Below are 16,486 nucleotides of genomic sequence, written 5' to 3'. Positions count from 1 at the left end.
GTTTGCCAAATTACCAGGAAAATACTAAAAGCGTTGTGGGATAAGCAGAAGCACATTTTTGAAAAACAGGGCCACCTAAACTATTTCGATATTACAAAAAGCACATCTTGATTTATAAAATTAGAAGAGGTTAACATTTTATTGTTTTGGTCAATGCATGTGTTTATCACAATTAATTTTCTAAATTATATTAACTATCAGTAGCCTGTGACCATAACAATTTGGTAAAATGCTTAATATTCACAGCATTGCATAGTAAACAGGTCAATAGGCGCCTAATGATGCTGAATGAAGAAGCAGACTTCCAAGGTCTTTGGAATTTACTGGAATTTTAAAATTACCTATATTGTCACACAATGGTTAATACCAGTATTGATTGAAAGGAGCATCTTCTCTTTCCTGTCCTGGTAGCTTTGGGATCATTTACTGAAAATTTCACCAACACATTTAATTTCATAATTAGTTTCTCCCTTAAATGATCCAGTATATGTATTTTAGGAGAAAACTATCTCCTGATTTCAAGAAAGAGAGAGAGAGAAGGAGAGAAAGAGGGAAGGAGGGAGGGAGAGAAGGAGGGAAGGAAGGAGGGAGGGAGGGAGGGGGAAGGGAGAAAGGGAAGAAGAAGAAAGGAAAGAAGGAAGGAAGGAAGGAAGAAAGAAAGTCAAGTCAGAAGTACACTCAGTATCCACCCAAAAGACGCTGACTAAAGTATCTCCGCATCCCTCAAGTCCCTACTATTACCTTCACTTCTGGTGACCAGAAGCAGGTGGGGGTTCTAAACTCGGCCTCGCATTCTCACTGGGAGAAAAGTGAGGATTCTTTTTTTTTTTTTTATTTTCATCACACAACTTTATTTTATTTTTTTATAATAATATTTTTTTATTATATATGTTAGTCACCATATAGTACATCCCTGGTTTTTTATGTAAAGTTTGATGATTCATTAGTTGCGTATAACACCCAGTGCACGATGCAATACGTGCCCTCCTTACTACCCATCACCAGCCTATCCCATTCCCCCACCCCCCTCCCCTCTGAAGCCCTCAGTTTGTTTCCCAGAGTCCATAGTCTCTCATGTTTCATTCCCCCTTCTGATTACCCCCCCTTTCTTTATCCCTTTCTTCCCCTACCAATCATCCTAGTTCTTATGTTCCATAGATGAGAGAAATCATATGATAATTTTCTTTCTCTGCTTGACTTATTTCACTTAGCATTATCTCCTCCAGTGCCGTCCATGTTGCAGCAAATGTTGAGAACTCATTCTTTCTGATAGCTGAGTAATATTCCATTGTATATATGGACCACAACTTCTTAATCCAGTCACCTGTTGAAGGGCATCTCGGTTCCTTCCACGCTTTGGCTATTGTGGACAAGGCTGCTATGAACATTGGGTTGCATATGGCCCTTCTCTTCACTACGTCTGTATCTTTGGGGTAAATACCCAGTATTGCAATGGCTGGATCATAGGGTAGTGAGGATTCTAATACTTTTAAACTTTGGGTTTGATTAAATAACATGTGCAAAACATGTGAAGACTCTGATATTCTGGGCATCAAAGAAAAGCTGCAGAACTTAACCACACACATTTAAAGACACTGAGAATCATGGTTGTGCTACTCAGATAGAAATGGTAAATAGTTCATATAAATGACCCTTCATACTCCGTGAAAGCCACATTTATAAAATCTTAGGAAAACCTAAATGCTGAATACCACTACAGTACTTCATTTCTGTTATTTAATTATTTCTCTTAAATTGACCTACGTGTAGGGGATAGAATGTATCACCAGCTTCAGAAAGGTGAAAGAAAAAGAGCTTTGATCCCTCTCCTGAGAGGAGGAAAAGGAAGAAATGGGCATAGCAGAAGTCATTACAAAGCCCTTCTGAGGATCCTTGGTGTATTAGTCAAACTTCTCCAGAGAAACAGAATCAATAGGAGAAAGATAGATAGACAGACAGAGACAGACACAGAGACAGAGATCTAGAATTGATACTTCTTCAGGAAACTGGTCTTTGCTCTAAGGCAAACTGATTGGATGAGCCCCACCCACATTATGGAGCATAATCTACTTTACTCAAAGTCTCCTGGTTTCAATGTAAATGGCATTTAAAAAATACCTTCACACCCACATTTAGGCTTGTATTTGACCAAAAGCCCAGGTAGCATAGCCTAGCCAAGTTGACACATAAAATTAACCACCGTACCTGAATTTCACCTCAGAGCAATCCAGGAAACCGGTATCTGTAATAACTCCTGAAGTCTAACTCCTGATTACTTTTGGCTAGTAAGCAAATAGACCTAGAAAGATCAACTCTGAAAGTATTAGACTTTAAATGAATGGGAGCTTTCCTAAGAGGTGAGAAAAAAATAGTAATTTGAGGACGTGGAGAATGTGTCTGTGGCATTAAATTTATGGAAAAGAAAAGATACTAACGTATATTAGGATCTACTCTTTACGTTCATTGTCATAACCCCTGTTACCCCCCAGGCGAGAAGCTGCAGCTTCCGAGACGTCATGAAACTAGGGCAGGTGTCAGTGAATAGCAAAGCCAAGTCTGAAGTCAGCTCTTTTTTACTCCAAAGTGCGCCTGTTGCGTCATACGGCATTAGCAGATGATTCAGCCAGGTAACACTCTAGGTGTGCGGCACAGGGGACGGTGACTAGAGAAGAAATGGAGCACAGCTGTGTTCTCCGTCTTCGCTGATCGTGGCAGCCACCTAGATGGCTTGAAGAACTATTGACACCTGCATTCTGTGGGCAGAGATTCTAATTTCACTGGTCTGGGGTCCAGCCTGAGCATTTTTAAAATCTCCCAGGTTGCGGTGGTACAGTCGGTTGAGCGCCTTGGTTTTGGCTCAGGCATGATCTCAGTGTCATGAGATCGAACCCCCTGTCAGACTCCGCACTCAGCGCAGAGTCTGCTTGACTCTCTCTCTCTCTCTCTGACCCTCTGCCCCCACACGCACTCACTCTCTCTCTCTCTCTCTCTCTCTCAAGCAAATAAACACATCTTTTTTTTTTTAAAGTAAAAGTGCCCAGGTCATTTAAATATGCAGTAATAGTTGAAACCACCAAGATATAGAGGAGAGATGAAGAAAGGGGATGATAAGCTGACAAAACTCGTCAGCCTCTTTATTTTAAAGTGTGGGACTTTTCTTCCTTACCCCACACGTCCCCTTTTCCTCGTTGGCCCAAACTAGGGTGCTGTTTCTTGCCTTTATTTCTCTGATGCTGATCTCCTACCTGACTCAAACTGGGAAATTTCCTAACCAACTCCCCTGCCCCTTCCCACTTCCCCACCCCCACCCCCAGACACGGGCTCGCCTCCTTAGTTTGCACATGCACTCGCCTCCGTGGGGAATGATCAGAAGGAAAGAGCTCAAGACCACGTTGGACATGACACGAGAAGAATGTGAATTGGAGGGTACCATTTCTTTTGGGATAGGGATACACCTTGCTATAGTGGATATCTATGAATTTAGGATAAAAGCCAGATCATATCCATGGCTCCCAAAAGAAAACCTAAGTGCTCTAAATACCGAGTATGGCTGAGCTAGTGGGAGACCAAACCCGGGGTTACTTGGGCAGCCAGGGAAGTCACAGATGAGTTAGTGGTTGGCCGCTGGGGATAATAAGAGCAGTTTGGTTACCATGCCCTGAACCCGAATAATTACCGTGGTAACTCCATTGGTCTGTATTTTACATTTTCCTAGCACTTCCGCCTTCATGGTCTCATTGATCCTCACAACAGAGAAGCCGCAAAGATATTATTCTCTTTGTTGTACTTGAAGTGTTCGGGGCTCGTGGGCAGTAGAACCAGTCCTGGAACCAAGGCCCCTTCTACCGGTGACATTGTGCCATTGGCCAGGCCACATTCCACTGTGATGGGGCGATGTGGGGCTTGAGACCAAAGGCTATGCAGTCCCTTCCAGGTGTATTTTTGGCAGCTGCCAGTGTATGAGGTTGGTTAGACAGTCCTAGAACTGGCTCTCCTTACCATCTTTTAAACCTAAAGGGGAATTTGGAGAGCCCACCGAATTACAGTCAATACCTGAGATAAAACCAAAACCCCTACTCACAGAAGTATCCATTTTCTTCTCTGTCCTTTGATCTTTGGTCAAGTTTATTTACTACAACCTCTCCCTTCTAGACACTATCTCGCTGAAATCAGGTAGTATGAATGTGCTTCCATAGTCTCGTGTGATGTTCTGATAATTTTGAAATTACGGTTTGCTTCATGGGTGCCTTAGGATGCTTGTACTGGGACCCTTTCAGAATACTGCATTAGCTATCCATTTCTTGCTGATCTTTCTGGATTGTTGATATTCTTGAGAAAAACATCATTGCAAACCAATCCGATGGCTCAGAAAAACATCATGCCAGGCACTAGAAAGCAAATGCACAAGACACAGACCCCAGTTCAGTGTTCTTCTGCAAAGACTGACAGGCTTTTAGCCTCATCATAAAAAGATTGTGGTGGGAAGGCTCGTCTCTCCCTGTTAAGAATAGCAAGGCCAAATACCTTTTACTTCCCTGGGCAGTTTCATGTCTTTGCTAAACTGAATTCTTAGTGTGGGCTCTGGTCCTGCATTTTTTATTTTCATTTCTGTAAGAGCTGTCCATACTTGGAAAATATCGGTGGCCTGTGCATAGAAATCAGCCCGTCAGCCCCACCGCACAGTCTGGCACGGCTCCTGCCATCTTCCGTAGTGGCCGCCGCACACTGTCATTAGATTATGCATTGTGACCACCCTGCAGTGCTTACCCTGGTGTGGTCTTTCTCTTTCAAATGGAATGAATAGAATCAGAAATATAGATCTTAGAATTATCTGCACTGAGGTAAGTGGAAAAGCTATATTTAGAGGCTTGGCTTGGTCAGAGGTTTTTATTTTTGCTTTTATTTTTTCCTGATTTGGTTTCTTTGTTCTTAGCATTCTCTTTTAAAGATTATTTGACAATGCCCTGAAACTGACAAGGACCTAAAACCCTCCTTATTTCAGAAGGAAAGCAGAATGTGGAGTGATACTAACTTCATTGTACCGGTGTTTAAAATCCTCAGTTAACTTTCTTCCTATGGGTGGTTTCTCTTCTCATTAAGATTCTATAAAGGGTACCGATGAGTTTGCAACTCCTGGCTTTCACCAGGAGTTGGTTTGGTTCTGGGCAAAGCTCCCACTGACCCCCATGAAGAACGATGGTAACTCGGGAGGGAATGTGGGCTGGTGGTTAGGAGGGGGATGGAAAGTCAGGACTCAGAGCGTGGCTTCTAGCTGCCCACAGACTACTGAGTCACCTGGGGGAGTAGCTGAGGCTTTGTTGTCTTGTTATGGAAAAGAGACTTCCTGCCATCTCAGTGGAACTAGTCGGTTTATTGCAATGAACTTGATTTCTTCTCCCATCAATTTTTGTTTCTCCCCCCACACACAGCCCAGATTGTGGTCCATAATCCTAATCAACAAAATAGCTAGGGACACGAAAATATAAATTAATTTAAATGCATTTTCCAAGGAGTATTATGACCAGAGAAGTGTGAGAATTTGACTTAGGAATTTTCATTTTCTTAAAGGAAGGGTAACTTTCAGATGGCCTGACTGATTAAAAAAAAAGAGAGAGAGAGAGAAGAAAAGAAAAAAAAGAAAAGAGAAGAAAGGCATTTTCTATGTTTTTCTGTTGAATGTAGCAAGGAGCGGTTATTCAGTAGAAGTCAAAAAGAGGAGGATTGTGAAAATTAATAACGGGAAACCTCACTACAATGGAGTCAGGAGGTTCTGGCAGGGGGAGCTCTCACACCCCACTGCCCCTAGTCGGTTGCAGACCCAACAGGAAGAGAGGGGCTTGACCTTGCACATGGATACTGCTCTACTTTCTCAGCCGGAGGAAGAAGAACTTTCCTCATTCCCCCCCAGGCAACAGCTCAGCCAATGAAAAAACCACCATACTTGGAACTCCCAGGTTACTCCAGTGGACTTGAGTCGATAACAGCCTTCTAACTTATCCCTTTTCCCCTTAAAAAGCATGCCTCTCCTCCCCGCCCTGACTTGCCTATGGTTTGGCTGCAGCTTGTCTGTCTTGGATTGCAATTCTCTTTTAGTCCTGAAAAAACCCATACTTTGCTGGTAAAGGTCACTGGCAGCTTTTACTTTAAAGGTTAACAGAATGAAGGATTAGAAAGTTCTTTGACAACTAGGGCTACATATTCAAAGGGAGTACCTGGGGTGGCCCAAAATCGAAGCATATGATAGGTGCTTAGTAATTAGAGAACGAAGTTCATGGACAAAGAACATGCTGATGAATGTAAGGAAAACCCAGTTTTCCTTGCAATGATGAATGTACTGCAGGCTGGAGACACCCAGAAGAGGACACCTCAACCACTGTCGTGTAGCTTGCGATCCACTCTTCGAAGGAGACAGTTGTGGAAAACCAAAGAATATATGTGATGTAAATGTAAAATTAAGCTCTTACATAAAAGATACAGAATGTATAGATTGGACAAGAGGAACAGCAGCACAGCAGCTCTTTTGTGCCTTTAGGAAAAGGCATAAGGGAGTTTACGTGTACATGCTGCAATGAAATATGGACATTCGGAAATGCTTCTTTTATGCCGATTGAGTATGACTGGTCCAATGATTGAGGCTTGAGCTAGACACTGATTCTTACTAAGTCAAAAGAAGCAGGAGCTTCTTTTTCTCTTTTGGCCCAGGAAGCTGGGAGCAGAGAAAATGCCTTGCCAGCTCTCGTTCTTTATCTGGCCTCTTTCTGGAATCTTCTCCCCTGAAAAGTAGCAGAGGCAGAATTGATCATTGGAATTCATCTAGAGAAATTAGAATTATCAGCAGGACTATAGCAGACAGGCTGCATCACAGACAGTTCATTATCTGAAAATAGCAGTGGAGGAGACTGTACACCCTACGAGTGACCGGGGGAGCTAGTTGATGTGGAGGGTACCGTGAGAATACACCTTAGAACAAATCATTTTTAATTGTTCTCTTTGTCTTCTCGTCTCATATTGCAAGTGATCAAGCTTAAGTTTAATATTATTACAAACCCGGAGACTTCCCAGCATTTGCTCTGCCCCATTCAAGTGCACATATTACTGAAGTCACAGGACCCCAACACTGAGGATTTTATTCCGTTCCCTAAGTGCCCTTCCTTCCTTTCCCATGCCCTGTACTAAAGCTGTCTGAACTGGGCTCTCTCCAGTTGTGCTTCATCCAGGAATTGCCCCAGGAATTACTGATGCTATGCAAAGAAAGCCAGGTGGCAATATAAGCAAGTTTTATAGCCTGTCCCTATCCTCATCCTCACCACTCTGCCACCCAGCCATTCACTGAGGTCAGGGAAGCCTCAGTGTCAGGGGAGTGGGTATTCTTAGGGAGTGGGTTTCTACTGCCCTCCTAGGATTGTTGTCAGAATAAAAGAGATTATATAGGTGTATCAGTCTATTGGGGCTGCCATTAAAAAAAAAAAAAAAGTGCCATAGACTGGGTGGCTTAAACAACCGAAAATAACTTTCCCACCATTCTGGAGACTGGTAGGTCTGAGATCAAGGTGTCAGCCATTTTGGTTTCTGGTAAGGACCCTCTTCCTGGTTTATAAACACCTGCCTTCTTGATAATGTCCTCACCTGGCAGAGAGAGGGAGAAAGAGAGCAAGCTCTTCTGGTGTCTAATAGCATCATGAGGGTCCACCCTCATGACCATATCTAAAGCTGGTAATATGCCAAAGTCCCCATCTCTACATAAAAACATACTGAGGGGTAGGGCTGCAATATATAAATTTGTGGGGGATCCGCACATTGTTAGAGCTTGGAGTTGAGGCTGCTGGCCAGCTGATGAACTCACAAGCGTAGGTAAGTGTGCTATGTGAGGGGGGCATGTCTTTTGCTAACACCACAAGGGTCTCTGGTCCAATGAGTGGAGTTTGATAGTAATTCTTGCTATAAGTTAAAAAAAAAATGTGGGGGCTACAATTCAGTCTATAGCAATAAGTGAACTGTACCCACTCTGTGGACCCTGGAGCAAGAGTGAGGAAGATGGGGTTGAGACATGTTTTCCTTTCATCCAAGACCAGATTAGCATGCTTGGTGAGAGCTGTCCCTCCTCAAGACATCTATCCAGGGCCACCCTATATGGAGCTTCCATTTTCTGGAATATCAGATTGTGCTTTTCCTTTATAATACAACATTTTAATATAGGCAGAAGCAGGTTTAAAAGAATACCAGGAATTCTAAAAAAAAAAAAAAAAGAAAGAGAAAGAAGAAAAGAAAGAAAGGGAGGGAGGGAGGAAGGAGGAAAGGAAGAAAGGAAGGGAGGGAGGAAGGAAGGAGGGAAGGAAAAGAGTCTCAGAAGGGCAACCCTCTCCCTCAGAGTTGTGGCTATGGAGGACCCATTCCAGGAAAGGAAACCGTGAAGGGTGGGAAGGTGAGCTGTAGTAGCGCCCCAGGCCGTTAGCAGTCACTGAGAGTGTTCTGGGCTGTACCACCTCTGAGAGAGGTGCTTGTGCATTGCCTTGACATCTTTATATTCTAAGCACAGACCCACTTCTGGGCTTCAGGCCACCCATTTCTTAAAAATAGACCTCCCCCCCCCGGCACAAACTTGACCAAAACCTTTTGATTTATGTATGTCTTTAAGTTGTCTAATATTGTTGGATTAAAGAGGTTGTTTGAACATACCGTGTTATTAATAAATTGCAGAGATGTTCTTAGGCCCCAATAGTCACATTATTATAATTTTAATTCATTTCATATTAGCGGCTCTCTGCAGAAATCTATCCTCTCCATTTCTGTGACTAATTCTCGAAATTCCTTAAAGGCATTATTATTGAAGAGAATTTGTGGAAGTAGAATCATCATGCTTACTTCTGGGGGAAGTTTTTTAACCTTTGTTGTAACAAGTAGTCTACTCTTTGCTTTTACCATGCTTATATTTGATTTATAATTTTAAAATGCTATGTTCATTATTAGCCAAAAAATTAAACAGGGTGTTGCTTTTCTTAAGCAAAAGATTTAGCTTAGCCAATTTTCAATTGTGATCTCTGCATAAATGTATTGAGCTCATCCCTCACATACCACAAACCATTGTTGCTGTAACCATTTCATATCTACACTTTTTTGTTGTGCTCTCTAAAGCTGACATGTTTTCTCCTAATGACTTGTTTAAAAAGTATTTCCAGCACCTATGTCCAGTAAGGTGGGTTATTCAAAAGTACTTCGCTTCTTAATAATTTGGTCTGTCAGTATGTTGAGTAGGTGAAATTAAATGTGTTCTTTATATACAAGAAAAAACCTTTATTACTTTAAAATAAGTTTAAAAAAAATAAAATACGTTTATTATAACCATGGTCTTCTGAAAAAAGAAAGGGACAGGAGCAAAAATTGTACACAAGTGCCCACACTTGTATAAATACACACACACACCCAAGACTCTAAAATCCTAGTCAAAAGCTTTTATTTCATAAAAGAGAATTATAGTAACGTTGATGGTTTGCCAAAACCTCAGGCAGTGACAAAGTCCACAGAGTGTCCTGAAAAGGATGCCTTTGCAAAACCATGCCTCTCCAGATGGTTTAGATTAGAGATGTTTAAAAACACATGGCAGCATTAGTTTGGTTTAGAATTCATAGTTAATTCAGTAGATAAAATAATGCAAATTTGAAACCCTAGCCTGTGTATCAGAAAAATCATCAAATCTTATGATTGCTCTTAGGGGAGGTTGGTATGTGATGTGTTGATTTTTAAATGATCTAATTGAAATAATAAGATTAAGCAAGAAGGGGTAAAAAAGGATTGAAAATACAAGAGTATAAGTAAAAACTTTCTTCTCTGCAGAATATTTATTCCTTTGAGCTGTCATATCCAATCAATTTGTATGGGATTCGACAGCCAATTGTCATTTCCTGAGGTAAACTATGTAAAGAGGTTGCATTACAGAGACAGCATGGAAAAATAATTCCGGGGTATGAAACAGAGAGAGGCCACAACGTCGCCCTGAGTGCTGCCCGGATCTGCTCACCTTGCTAAGGACCGCAGATAAGCGGCTTACCCGAGAGTTTTCCCTTCAGCTCCTTCCGCTTTCCCCCTGCGCGTACTGGTTCTTAAAGAGAGTGCCCTTGGTCTACATTTTAGTAAATTATTTTGCCTTCTGTGTCGTTTTCAACCTTGGTGAGGGCTCTGTGTGGACAGTGATGTCACACACTGCATTGTCCTGCACGAGAGGCGAGCAGTTCCCTTCGGGCCCCGAAAGCCTCCATCTCTAAAAGCCTGGCTCCCGCTGTCCCTTTGCTCGTGTTTAAAATCAAAAGTATCCCACCCTCTGATTCCACAACGGGGCAGCCAGCAAACGAGTCCTGGAAAAGAACTTCTGTATGGGAACACTGTTAATGTAATGACGTATATTATCATGTGTGCTACCTGCCGCACGAATGAAAGCATTCAGCTGTGCGAAAATTGCCACGAGAAGAATGTTCATGCAAGAGCTCAAAGCCTTTCAGAAAATATGAGACAAACATTCTACAAAAATAGAATCAGAAGGTTTCAAGCAACAGTTGATGGGCTTCAAAGGGCTTGACCCTCAAAGGTGGCACAATATTTAGTCCCCCTAGAAAGAAACACATTTTGAGCATTTTCTAAGTATAAAAACTAGAATCGTGGCTTTTAATGTCTGGAAAGAGCCCCACAGTCAAAACAAATGTACTCCGTTAGTAGCAAAGTTGCACGCACACGTGCGCGCCCACACACACACACGCACACACAGAAAAATGTCGGAGAGGGCAGACCCTGTGGACGGACTTTGTGCAGATTCATGGAGATCTCCATCATAAATTTAATAGACTTTCCTTTGCGCAGCAGAGACACTGCATTGGCCAATCTTAACTACTCATCCACAGTTCTGCATCCAAATTTAATTTTTGTAACCAGAGATTTTTGTAACCAGAGATTATATTTCTGTTTCATCTTCTAATCATTTTTAAATGGAAATGTATCCCCAGCTAAGTCAAAGGACCCTTTTAAGATAGTTTAGCCATGTCCTACTCTAAGGGGAGTAGAAAGAGATTTTTTGCTCTCCCTTTTGTTTTTTGTGTATAAATTGTTTCTCACGTACGAGTTCATACTCCTTCCATTAGACCTATTAACATATAGACTTGTAGAAACTCAGGCTTTGAAGGAAACTTCATGGTTTTCTGGGTCAACCACCTATTCAATGCCTGAATTCTCTTGAATTCTCCTTTCCATCTTCCCCTGTCAATTCATCATCTTGCCTTGCTTGAACTTTGCTCATGCTCCTGTCCCAGAGCAGACCATCCCATCTCCGGCCAGTGCTGCAAGTTTCCCAGTGTGCCTGCAGCAGAACGGCATTTCATCCAAAAGGATTATGCATCACAGACAGAGGTAGTCACCCCGAAATGTCCAGGGGAACAGTTCTCGAACAAGGCAGCTGGCTTTGGGTTGCTATGGGAGTGAGAATGAGCACCTGGATGCAGTCCTATCTGCCCCCCCCCCACCTTCCTCATGTGTCTCACCATCTTTGTCCTCACCTGGCTTTCTTTGACATCATTCCATTAAAGGCGCAACAACATGCTGTCAACCTGTTGCCACTAAAATTGATGAAAAGACTTCACTTTGGGGGAAGGTGTTCAGTAGAAGAAAAGTTCTACCTGTGCTCTCCCTGTTCTGCCCTCCCCCACCTCCCAAGCCACACTTCTGATCATGCTGTTTACCTGTTTCGTGGTATCTTCTTTAATGTGTTTGCTCAAATTGTGAGAACTTGCTACATTTTGGAAGTGGATTTTGCTGGATTTTCCCGTCTATATATTAAAGCTGCTGAGACAAGCTAACCTCCTGCCTTTAGAAGAGTACTGTATGCTCTCCCCTTTGTAAGAGGGACATTCGAGCCAAGTTCCATAAAACATCCCAAATTCAGACAACATGGAGAAACAAGGCCAGTTCTTAATCAGATATGGCTCACTAGAGGAGACCTTGATAACTAAATGAGTTTTTTTGAGAAGCAAATGATCACAGCCTCCATACTATTTTTTGTATAAATAGGAATTTTCATGTATTAGGTTCTCTGCTGATCTGGGACATTGTTACCGAAATATGAAAATATATTTGCACCAAGGTTTATGTGATAACCGGAACTGGTCATCAAATGTCAGGGACCTGATTGCTTTAACGAAGAATTAAAAAGGTTTTGTTGTTTGTACATTATACTTCATAAATGGACATTTCTGAAATGCTGGAGGGACTCAGAATCATTTGTTCCCCAACACTATTCATTTAGTTAGAAAGTACCACTTTTCAGTCAACGTAAAGGGAAACCAGTTATCCTTTATTATTCTGTGGTACTTTCACAGCTAGATAGGTCGCTCTTGTGTCCTTAGGAATAATATCAAAACAAATGGGAAAGAGGGGTCTTGAGTTTCTCAGGCCTGTATTATTTCAAAACCAAATTAAAAATATGTCCCTCAAAACCTTCTGGATTTTTTAATGTCTATTTCGTGGATGCTTATCCCTGGAGATCCAAGACTGTTGAATCTTGTCTGTCAGTACAGTGCATTCAAGTCAGAAATATATTAATTCCTGCTCTCAACCTCCGAACTCCTGTGAAGGATATATATGAGCAAGCACATTGCTCTCCTGCATCATTCCTGCGGAAACCCTTGACTGAGCATAAGTGTGACTGGTACCTACAGTACTATTTGGGCACATCATCCTGGGACAGCTGAGAACTGCTCCAGCTGATACACTGGGAAGAATGGGAGCGTAGAAATAGGGCATGGCTCTTGGTTTTCACCTTCAGAGGACAAGTCGCCATATTCTCAGGCTGATGGCAGGTCAGCCCAAAGAGAAGCACTCCAAGGATCTGTGCAGCCCGTTTCTCAAAAGACCGATGGATTTTGGCTACCTAGTTCACATGTAAGGTAAGAAAGATGACGTCTTGGGAAACAGGCCGTATCAGTTAAAACCAAGTTCGGTATAAATGCCAAGACCGAGTAGAAGAATTTTTATGTGCCCGAAGCCTGATTGCTTGGAGCCTGAGTTCTGTTCTCTCTCTCTGGCTCTGAGCCCGAGGGGCCACAGCGCATTTCGGTAGTTCAGCTAGTTCAGTTACCACCTGTGTTCCAACGGTGACGTCAGCCCGAGAGGAAAGGAAGCTCGCCGGGCTGCCCAGCTCCACGTTCACTCGAGCCGCTCTATTTATTATTCCACTAGGGAATGCTCTGCCCTTGAAGGCTGATCTGAGGAGGGTCGATCGCAGGCAGCAGGTATGCCATGAACAACAAACCCATATTCTTAACATATGTTTAATTTGAGTAACTCTCCTCCTTTAAAATACCTCTTGATTTTAAATCCACATCCTGATTTGCCCACTCTTGTTACCATTTTCTGCTGCCTGTTCTGAATTAATCCTTTGAGGTGGTCATTCCCCGGAAAGAAAAAAGGAAAATGAGAAGAGAGATGCAAAGTTGGGAATGTGAATGAAAGAGGACGGGGGAACGCAGAGGGAAGGGGACCATTAAGTAAGTCTGTGTTCATGAGCTAGGTTTTCTTTCGGCTGTGTGAGACGGGAAAGGCAGAAGAAGAAGAGAACTACAAGGAAGAGGCCCTCGAAAGGTTATCCATTAATATCCCCGCCGAAGAACGGGAATCATTTTTGCAATAGAGCTCAATTTCCAAAGATTATTTTGATTCTCCGTCGTACTTCATCTCAAAGAATTGATATAATCTAAAAGTGGTTAAAATGATTAAAATAGTTTCCATAGTAGAAAATTAAATGATTTTACTAACTGTCAAAGTCAGTGTTTAAACTGAGATCATTTGAATTATATTTTATATGGTGATCATGTCACTGGGATGTCTAAACATCCTCTGTAAAAGTAATAATCCCTCATTCTGATTTTTCATCGACAGAAAACTGAGTACAGGTTAGAAATATTAGCCACCAATTGCTTTGATTTGTAAAACCTGCAGAGAAGGTGGGTTTTCTCGAGGAATTCTGAGTTAAAATACATTCTCCACCTTGGAACTATGAATCCTTTAGGAGATTTTTCTACAAGTTTCTTAGATGTATTTTCCGCTCAGAGGATTATAAAACTGTTTCAAATACTTGACTTAGAATATATTTAAAAGGGAAATAGCAATACCATATGCTATTAGATATACTCTAAAGTAGCAAAATATTATATCGCTTGATGTTATCAGATTCATTTTCTCTCTTGCTATCTATGTATTAATCCATCTATCTCCCAAATTCTGGTTTTCCTGGGCCACACCGGACTGGTTTAATGAGGTCTTGTTAACAGTGTAAACCGTAAGTCTGTAGTTCTCACCTCGTCTGCAATTTAAGATTTCTGGGCTCTTCACATTCCCCCACGCGTTTCCCGGGCCCTCCCAGAGGAGGTCACAAGTATGTTCAGGACCAAGGTTTCAGGGACTAGCTGTGATGCTACAGGCAGCTTGCTGGGACCCCAGCATCCAAGCCCCACTGCCTTTCCCTCTGCTACTGCCCCATCAGACAGGAAGGGCTTGCCCTCGTTCACTTCCAGAGCAAGCTTTACAGCCACACACTGGCTTCCACTGCTGCCAAGCCATTGTCGCAGATCATGTTCCAGAGCTCTGAACGGCCTGGTAACTTCCAAAACAAGCCAGTCATGGCATATTCCATGAAGAAGGAGACAGAGTGATTCTCTCCCCAAAGAGAATATTCTTTGTGTCAAGGAAGAAGCCTAAATAAGGCAAGCTGGTACTCCACTGTCTCCAAAGTTCATAATACATAGGTCTTTGGTCTTTAAAGTTGACCAGTAGCACCCCAATGCTAATAGAGTTCTGGCAGACCCACCCCATGATCTGCTCTTGATGACGATCTAAATTGTGAACACTGCTTAGGCTCAAACCCGACTGGCTAAGTTTATTTCAAGTTTGAAATGTAGTGATCTTTACTTCAACAGTGGAGCAAGTTGCATTTTATCTAGAACAATTTAAGACCTTTATTGTGCCTAGCTCCCTGCTTAGGTTCCAAGGCTACAGTGATGAATATGGCCTATGAGGAATTTATCCCTTTTCTCTTAGGTCAAGAGCAAGAGTGAATGATCTGCAGTAGAGTGCAAGCTATAAAACTGAAATATTTAGTGCATATTTTACCCAGAATACCCCCCCCCCCACTGTGGTGTCATCTGACTTAAGAGTTAGTGTGAAACATTGAAAGCGGAGTGAAGATATAGGGATGGTTAGGTTAGCCTGGGGACATAGCCTTTGGAAGGCTGAGCTAGCTTGCATTGGGAGGGAGGCGACCTCACATGAAGAATCCCTACCTCCTACCTCAAGATCCTGCAAATGGTTTGGGGATGGTTGGTGAACCACAGGTATTCCTAAGGCTGGTTCCTATTAGACAGGGAAAATGAGAAACCTCGCTTTCCCTCATCCTCGCTGTGGAATGAAACCAATAAAGTCAGTTACTATTTAGACAAGTGAGTGAATGCTGTCCGTTTGGGAGAGAATGTTCCTGGGGAGGAACTGACCAGTAGAGGCCACTGAAGGGCTTTTGGGGACAGGGGGAGAGCACAACTAGACAGTAGTTCAAGTAATGCGAGAATCAATGGCAACTCTGTTAACATCATTAAGTTAAATCTACCTAAATCAAAAGCAGAAGGAAACCCTTACCTTTGCATATATATTTTTTTTGTCGTTCTGCAAATAAAACATGCAGTTCAAAACCTGGCACAATGACTGTCTACACCGACTGAATCCTATAGAAGAAAAATACCTTAGAGGAGTTTGTATTGCCAGATGCTTGGCATCATGTAGTCAAAACATTTTGGATGTGTTTTAAAATAGTCTTCCAGATGTGTGACAACTTAGACAAGTAGCTAGAGCTCTTGTCTACATTTTAGAAATGGGGGGGGGGTGTAAAGAACTGAGGTAGCTATTCAAATTATACAGGAAAATGAAATACTTATTGCCTTCCGAGTCTGATTGCCTTAAAAAGATGTAGGGGTTTGGGGGGTTTTTTGTTTTGCCTTTTGACAAAGTCCTTCACCTCTGCATTTGTGCTGACCAACATAGACACAGATGGAACTTTCCACAGTACCTTGTATTTGCCATGGGAAAGACATTATCACCATCAAGTTACAGCATTTTCTGACTCCAGGTATTTAGAAATTCAACTTTATTTTGTGTTTATTTGTCCTGCCTCTTGATAGTAAATATTATTAATTCCATATGTATATGAATATATATCTATATATCTATATGTCTATATCTATCTGTCTATATATCTATATATCTATCAGTTTGCCCAGTTTCTTTACATTTCAAGGCTCATGTTCAGAGTATGGAATAATATAAGGAAAAAAATACATAGTAGAGTTTACCTTTGAGCTAGATTTTCCCATAGAAATTCACATTCTTTAGTGAGAGCTGTGTGCTGTATTAAACCCAACTCAGGAAGTTTGTATGTGCAAACAGTAGGTGCTAATATTAGTGA

The 16,486-nt window shown here is 42.0% G+C and overlaps 1 protein-coding gene and 1 non-coding gene across 5 annotated transcripts in view; both read left to right on the top strand.

Moving 5' to 3' along the window:
• The window catches only part of DYNC1I1 (dynein cytoplasmic 1 intermediate chain 1), a 265,154-nt gene that overhangs the window by 165,302 nt on the left and 83,366 nt on the right, over nucleotides 1-16,486 (top strand). The gene's annotated exons all lie outside the window — the stretch shown is intronic.
• Nucleotides 7,790-7,946, top strand: LOC121105939. The gene has a single exon (XR_005838678.1). It is a non-coding gene; the product is annotated as a small nucleolar RNA SNORA62/SNORA6 family (small nucleolar RNA).

The sequence above is a fragment of the Ursus maritimus genome, unplaced genomic scaffold (genome assembly GCF_017311325.1).
Source record: "Ursus maritimus isolate PB19 unplaced genomic scaffold, ASM1731132v1 scaffold_3, whole genome shotgun sequence".
Taxonomy (NCBI): Eukaryota; Metazoa; Chordata; class Mammalia; order Carnivora; family Ursidae; genus Ursus; species Ursus maritimus.
The sequence above is the reverse complement of the archived record's forward strand: the minus strand, read 5'-3'. Positions and strand labels throughout refer to the sequence as shown.